General features: G+C 45.9%; 1 protein-coding gene across 11 annotated transcripts in view; it reads right to left on the bottom strand.

The window, feature by feature from the left end:
* Strbp (spermatid perinuclear RNA binding protein) overlaps positions 1 to 7,815 on the bottom strand; it is a 166,357-nt gene extending 158,542 nt beyond the window's left edge. For 3 of the 11 annotated variants that reach the window (XR_015683443.1, XR_015683441.1, XR_015683442.1), the window contains exon 1: positions 6,082 to 6,220. The gene's annotated coding sequence lies outside the window, so the exon portion shown is untranslated. 11 annotated transcript variants of the gene reach the window in all.
* Between the last annotated feature and the right edge of the window lie 449 nt (positions 7,816 to 8,264).

Genomic DNA, 8,264 nt, shown 5'->3' on the forward strand with positions numbered 1-8,264 from the left:
TACAGCTGCACATATATAGTCTTCTTTAGGGCATGAATTGGACTTCCTAAATACAGTGTGCCTAAAGAACTTGTACAGCAATAATTCAAATTAGGGATGAAAATGACTAGTCAGATTTTTTGGTCAGGTTAAAACTAAAAATTAGATTAAAATTAACAGGCTTTGGGCATAAACCATTTATTTAATTGTTATATCACTATTAATCTGATTTCATTATGTAAATTTAATCTATATGTATAAATACATATAAATAAAGTTTCATAAAATTAAAGTATAAAGTTAATCATATGTACCTGTCAAAAAAGTCTTTCAATAGCTAAACTAATTTTAAAAAGCCAATCTTTCAAAACACAAATGAAAACAGAAGAACAGTAAGATAGGTAATAAGTCCCACATAAGACAGTAAACCAATGAACAGATCAGCTAGTACAGTAAACCTACTATTAAAGACAGATATTACCACAATCAAAGCAAATTAATGTCTAATAAAGCAATTCACTATCTGCATGTTTGCTGTGGCAGTCCTGAGTAGGCTCTTTATAAACCAAGGACAACATTCAAAAGGCTTTAAATTTTTACAAATTGCTCCCTTTTAAGCAGAACATACACTGTCCATCAATAAATGGAGCTAGAGATGGCTCAACAGGTAAGATAAACACATACTGCTCCTTCAATAGACCCAACTTCACTTGCCAGCACCCACTCAGTCATAACTATGCAACTCCAACTCCAATGGATTCAGAACTCTCCTCCCCTCTGTACAACCTACACTCAGTCAGTCAGACAGACAGACACAGATACACACACTTACTTAAAATTAATAAAGACAAAATACTTTTTTAAAAAAGAAAAAGTGGGCTGGAGAGATGACTCAGTGGTTAAGAGCACTGACTGCTCTTCCAGAGGTCCTGAGTTCAATTCCCAGCAACCACATGGTGGCTCACAACCATCTGTAAAGAGATCCGATGCCCTCTTCTGGTGTATCTGAAGACAGCTACAGTGTATTTATATATAATAAATGAATAAATCTTTAAAAAATAAATAAATAAATAAATGTTTAAAAAAGAGAAAACTCTAAAACTGGCAAAGTACTGCTTCTAAAAACCATGCTAGAACTCAGTGTCTGCAGCATGCTTCAATTTCAGCAGAATTCATATAAACAGTAAATTCAATTGTAAAAGTAATGGAGGAAAGGTAACTACACAGTAGAACAACAATGACAAAAATTAATTAAAAGACATCCTTGATATGCATGGAATTCTCACCTCCAAGTTCCTCACAACAAACTTATCTAATGACAAGAAAATTTGAGACAGGGTAGTTATCCTAGAACTCAGTATGTAGCTAGATCAAGCTAGTCTCTAACACAGAGATCTGCCTCCCAAGTGCAGGGAGTAAAGGAATGTGCCACCTCACCTGGCTAATGATCAATCTAAATATTTAACCAATCTAAAGACCACATGGGTAAAAGAAAAAAGGAGCCAGTCAGTGGCAGGGCACACTTTAATCCCAAGAGGCAGAGGCAGGCAGATGTCTGTGAGTTCAAGCTCAGCCTGGGCTACAAAATGAGTCCCAGAACAGCCAGGGCTACACAGAGAAACCCTATCTCAAAACACCAGGAAGGAAGGAAGGAAGGAAGGAAGGAAGGAAGGAAGGAAGGAAGGAAGGAAGGAAGGAAGGAAGGAAGGAAGGAAGGAAGGGAGGGAGGGAGGAAAGGAGGGAGGGAGGGAGGGAGGGAGGGTGGGAGGAAGGAAGGAACCAACCTATCTTCATATTAACAGCAGTCTAGTCTTCCGAAAATAGACTTAAACTTGTGACACAAGACATATATTATCTCCCAGCACCCAGGAGGCAGAAGCAAGTGTATCTCTGTGAGATGGAGGCCAGCCAGGTCTATGTACTAAGTTTCAGGATAGCCAGGACTACACAGGGAGTCTTTTTAAAAAAATAAAAACATAAAAACAAACAGACAAACTTGTTTTCTATAAACAGAACAATACTATTGGAAGGTAGAAAAGGAGTCAGATTTCTAGAAGAAAAACAAGTACAAAAAGGATTAAGTGTCTTGTCCAGCAAGTCATCAGTGAACATAAAACCAGAATTCAATTATTTAGTCTGCAAAATATAAATAACCTCTCTTTAAAGTATCTACAAATTATCACAAGATGTAGATTTTTTTACCCAATAATACATTTCATCAAAATACTATTTCAGAATTGAGTATTATGAGCAAGGAAATATTGCTTACCGTACCCCCCCCCCCAAACCAATAAAATGAACAGGGTGGACTTTAAAACGTATCCATAAGGTGGCATGTGTGATGGCTCATGTCTGTAACCTAGCAGGCAGGAGGGTGTTTCTGGAATTTGAGGCCAGCCTTGGTGACATAAGGATTTCAAGGCTATCCTGGGCTATAAAAAATGAGTCACTAGCTCTAAAAAAAGGTGAAGGGGACAAAAGAAAAAAGCAGTGGCCATATTAGAATTTTTTCAAAGGTTACTCTACTTATCTCATATCCTACTATTCAAATTTCCTGCAAAGGAGCAATGGAAGGGCAGATATGCTCACTATAATTATATTCTATACATACAGCAAATCTCAAGAGTTTCGACCAATGGCATATTAAAATACACTTCCCTCCAAAAATAAAATCTTGTAACAATGCCTTCTGAAAATTACTCCCTATGTTAAACACTTCAAATCTGGATTTTAAAACGATTAACTACTACTACTACTACTACTACTACTACTACTACTACTACTACTACTACTTTCTTCTCCTTCTCCTTCTTCTCCTTCTCCTCCTTCTTCTTCTTTAAAATTTGGTGAGCTGTTTGGTGAGCTGTTTCCTCTCCTGTTACGTTTAGGCAAGATTCCCACTCACCCTTAAACTTGTTATTTGGAAGTACAATACCTACATGAAGATATTTTCCAACTGACAAAAGGATCACCCCATAAAGTGTCCAAAGCAGACTTTTTCTTTGAAATCATAGTAATACTCTATACTATAGCAATTCAAGGTACTTCATGACCAGATAAAATTTACTTTTTTGCAAAATCTAAAGGCAGAAATTTCAACTGTCAAAAGGGAATTCACTTTCCAGGATTCTAGGAAACAGAGCTTACTATAAAAGTCTCTAGGAAGTTTGCTTAATCTTCCCAATCAATGAATCAATCAGTTTCTCTCTCTCCCACCCTGTAACACATTCTCTCTCCATTCTCTCTCTCTCTCTCTCTCTCTCTCTCTCTCTCTCTCTCTCACACACACACACACACACACACACACACACACACACACACACACACATTCTAACATAAGCCACAGATCACTAAAGGAGACACTGAAGTGTCTGTGTTCAAGATCCTAAAGTTTAGTTCCCATGTACCTGAGAAGTTGATGGTAGCCTTACATCCACCCAACTCAAGAAGTGTCTTCTCTCATTTAAAAGTAATATTACATATACCATCAAAGCAAACTAAAATACATAAGAACCTAAAGGCTTCAGCTGAAATTTACTTGAATTACTGGGTAAAAAGGCTGACAATCCAGTGTCAGTTATTAACATTTTAAAGGTTAGAATCTAAAGGCTCTATTTCTGCCACTTTTAGAAGCTTACATATTTTTGTCAGCCTGTAGCATGAGACTCAGATATTACATCATCCAATGCCTGAATATTGTCCCACTATCCAGAAAGCTTCTGGGTACCCGAGACACTGCATACCAAGGTATCCCTTTCTGTCTGAGCTCTTGATGTTACTGGCCTCTGGGACTTGCTCTCAGGCAGCTTCACAATTCCATTTCCTTTTACCTTTTGGGTGTATTCTTCATGATGTATAGCCTACCTGTCTATTCAGTCCCTGAAGCTAAGTGAATACACACCACATACCACCCAATTAGAAAGTGGGTGGTCAGCTCTCTTAGTCCTTTTCCATTCACTTGTGGAACTAAAAGCAGGGTTTCACCATCTCTTTGATCCTAAAAGAATTAACTTATAATATTGTATGACATTGATGTCCTCTATTCTCTGTTAATATTAGTCTAGGATCCATATCCTATGTCCATTGTCCCAAATTTCTAGTTCCTCTAAGCCTGAAAGTAATCCTCTCTAGTTTTTTCTCCTCCCATTGGACATCTGCACTCTATCCTTTATTATCTCTCAGTAACCTAATAATTTTGGACCCTTTACTGTCTTTTGGGAATTTTTGTTTGTTTGCTTGCTTGCCTTTTTCATTGTTGTTTTTGTTTTTCAATACAGTGTTTCTCTGTATAGCCCTGGTTGTCCTAGAACTCACAAGGTTGGCTTCTAACTCAGACCTCTACCTGCCTCTGCCTCTCAAGCACTGGAATTAAAGGCCTGCAGCACACCACTGCCTGGCCCTTTTAATATCTCAAAACTAAAAAATTCAATCTTTCCTCACACTTCCACACCTTGAATCTTCCGAACTCTTAGGTAACACATTCTGAACCCTCTCTGACAGTCATTTCCTGCTTTAAACATAGTCATCCTACCTACTTCACTCACCACACCAACTCCATACAATTGTCCCTTCTAGTTACAGCCATGAATCCCTACACCTCATCTGTCCTTTCCTTCAGTATTCATTCCTTTACAGTCTCTACTACAAAATACCCTTTCTTTCCTTCCTTCTGTCCCCTGCCTACTCCCTTCACTTCCTCTACACCCTACTACTGATTTCCCTTCAAACACACCCCACTTCCATCTTCCTCATTCCCAACTTCTCTCCACACCTCCTTCCCTGGGAATACTTCCATTTTTTCCTACACCTTACCTACCATTCCCAGAAACATTTTCCTCTCCCTCCCTTCTGCCTACCATTCCACTCACTATCTTGCCTCACACCCCATCCCTTTCCAGGGTGCTCGCAACCGCAAGATTCCCTCGTCTGCTGTTGCCCACTAGTATTTTTCACACAAACACCCTCCATTTCACTCACTCCTGCTGCCCTTTACTGCTACACCTCCTGCCTTGACACCTCTCTCCACCCAACCTAATACCTCCACCTAACCTCCTTGTCCCCATTTCTCTCCCAAACCCCTCAAACTCAGTCCCTGTGTCAACCACTCCTCCCTCCGATTAGCTCCATCCTGCTCGCCCCTGAATACAGGACAAATACCAAGCCTTTTCCCCCTAGCTTGTCAACCCCTTCTTGTCTCCCTCCATACCTCCCGGCCAGATACTCACTAGGGAACTCCTGGAGTCCTGGGCATACACACAGACATCTCCTGCCTGAATACCCTCAATTTCACCCGCCACCATTTGAGAGAACCCCCTCCCCACTCCTTCCCTCTCTCTTTTGGGGCTCAGCCTGCCCGCCACACTCCCAGCTACGGACCCCTCCTCCGCCATTTCCCTTCAGGCGTCCGGTGGCTTCCCGCTGCCTGCCCCATTCCCTGCCCCTCACACGCAGCGCTAACCAGGGCATCTGCTCCTTCCATTTCTGCCTAGAGGTGCCCATCTTGTCCCTCCCTCCACCACCTCTATTGCCCCTACCCGCCCCAAATCCCCCAACACACTCGTCCGAACCCCAAAACGGAACGTCCTCCTTCCCTCTCGAGCCCAACCTAGGCCCCCATGGGTCCCCCAGGCCTGCCCTTGAGGCCCTGGTCACCGTGGGGCCGGGTCCCTCAACGTTCCCTTCTCCCCCAAATCTGCCCACACCCTGTGCCCGCCCCCCGAGCCTCTCCTCGGCTCTTGCCCGCAACGTCCTCCAGCACCTGCCCGGAGCCTGGAACCCTCCCACCTCCCCAGAGCTCGCGCCCCGCAAGCTGCCCACGCCCTTGGGAGGTTCAGGGCCGGGACCCGCGACCCCGACCCCGAAAGCAAGCAAGGCAGCCCACAGTCCTGAACCGGCCGGGTACCGCGGCAGCGGCCACAATACTCAAGCCGCGGGGCTGGGATTGCGCCGCGCTCCTCGCCTCAGCAGCCGCCACCGCTGCTAAGGACGCACAACAAACAATGCGGGGCCCGGGCAGGCTCCGCCAACTGCCTCAACCGCCGCCTCAACCGCCACCCGCCCGGGACGGCTCGCCGCGCAGGCGCCGGCCCCTCCGCAGCCTACCCGCGCCGCCGCGCTCCGCCCGCGTCCGCTCCCCGCTCCCGCTCCGCCGCCGCCGCCACCTCGTCCGCCCGCGTCTCCGGCTCCTCAGCACAGCGGCGGCGGCTGCGGCGGCTGCTGCCTTGGTGGCGCTCGCGGATCCGAGCTCAGGTTCGGCAGCGACCGCGGTGGCGGCGGCGGCGGCGGCGAACACGTGACGCCGCCGAGTACTCCCATTGGCCGATCCAGGGGGCGGGCCCCGCGGCTGCTGAGGAACGGAAAGCCCGCCCCATCGCCCTCCGCGCGCCCCCTGCACGCGCGCTCTGCCGCACCTGAGAGCTCCGGCCAGCGCCCGCCACCGCTGCGCCGCGCTGCTGCCTGCGTCAACTGCGCACCTGGGAGCGCGCAGGGCGCTCAGGCCTACGGCCGCTGCCTGCACCTGCGAGGCCGCTTACGTAAACTGCGTCCCACCCACCTCGCGGCGTCTGGCTCCGGCCGCAACCGCACCTGAGCCCTACTGTGCCTGCGGCGTAGCGTTGCTGGGCGGAGGCCAACTGCTGAGAAGAACTAAGAGTGCAGAAACTTCGTAACTGCGGGTTCTAAGAGCCGCTCGGGGCCGCAAAGATAGCGGGCCTCCCCAGGTTCTGCGCCCCGGTGCAGGATGCTTCCCCAGCCCCAGCCTTTACGCTAACGGAGTAAGCGCCGCAATGCCTCCCGGGTGGAGGAGGGGCAGGCAGTACCTTGTCTGAGTCAGAGACTCGGATCCCTCCTTGATTCGCTTCCCTTCCACTTGCGTGTTGTGTGACCTTGGCCAAGTTACCGAACCGCTCGAGCTTCAGTTTCCACTTCACAGAAACTAAAACAGTAATTCCTATTTAAGAGCCGTTGAGCAGATGGCATAAAACAATAGATATGAATTTTCCTGGCACATAGCAAACACTGAACAGAAATCAAAATCTCCTCTCTCTACTACGCCCTTAATGGCCCGAGAAATCCTTTCCCTCCTTATTTCCCTTCTTAAGACTGGGGTAGGCTGGCTAAATACCTGCCCACTTTGTTCTGGCAGTGGTACTAGAGAAGAAATAAAGGTTCAAGTTTTATTTTACAGCTCTTGGTTGGCATGTTCTTAGTGCCTAGCATTCTCCCAGCCAGCTCACCCCCTACGGCATATGTGTTGCATGCCCCACACTGTGCAGGGTGCTAGAATACACTAAAAAAAATAAATAAATAAGTCAAGGCCCTTAGCCTAAAGCAAATTCCTAGTGCAGAAACTGATCATTTAATTTGAGCACACAGTGGGGGACTGACCTCCCACACTCACCCTGGAATGTCCACTTCTCATCTTGCTCCTGTACCAGACTCAGATAACAGCTCTGGACTGGGAATGATGTTCAGTGATACTTACCTGACATGGACAGGGTTCAGGGCTGCATCCACAGCACCTCCAAAAAAATATGACCTATGTATTTCATTCACAGAATAATATGTTAATACTTAGAGTTAAAAAGCTTTGACAGTATGGCCTTCAACTTCACGGCATACACACTTCCCTTTGCCCCTCCTTCAGGCCAACTTGACCCTTAGGTAACATCAGAAACCATCCTTTCCTAGGTCTGTAACACCTTCTAAGCTTCCTGAAGTCGACAGTAAACCTCAGATCACTATGTCTGAATGGCACCTTATTCTAACCTTCTGGAAACTTGGTTGTTCCTTCAGTCCAAAACATACTCTGTCTGGAGTTCCTTGGCTGCCCTCAGACACAGGTCTAGACTCTCCCTGCTTGTGCATCACCCAGTTCAACAATGCATTGTTATGTCGCTGAGCTATAATTTAGCCCAGTCTCTTCCCTAGATTGTAAGCATCTTGAGGATAGGTTCATCCCTCTGCTGGAGTAAGTTAGGAAAGACCACATACATAGGGGATGAGATCATTATAGCTAGGTTTTACAGTATAAAAAAGGAAGTCTGCCAAGGGAGACAAGATGCTGCAGTGCAAGATCCAGGTTTGCTGCACACTGGCTGTGTGACCTTGGCAGATCGAGGTCTTAGTGCCCTCATCTGACAAATCAAACATAATTTTGCATATCTCAGTACTGTTACAAGGAGTCAGTGAGACAACATTTAATATAGGTGGCCCTTTGAAATCTAACACTTATAAATTGTAATACTTTTTTTTTAAGAAGGAAGAGTACATGGTATTAAAGATTC

This window comes from Rattus norvegicus, chromosome 3, assembly GCF_021556685.1.
Source record: "Rattus norvegicus strain SHRSP/BbbUtx chromosome 3, alternate assembly SHRSP_T2T, whole genome shotgun sequence".
Lineage (NCBI taxonomy): Eukaryota > Metazoa > Chordata > Mammalia > Rodentia > Muridae > Rattus > Rattus norvegicus.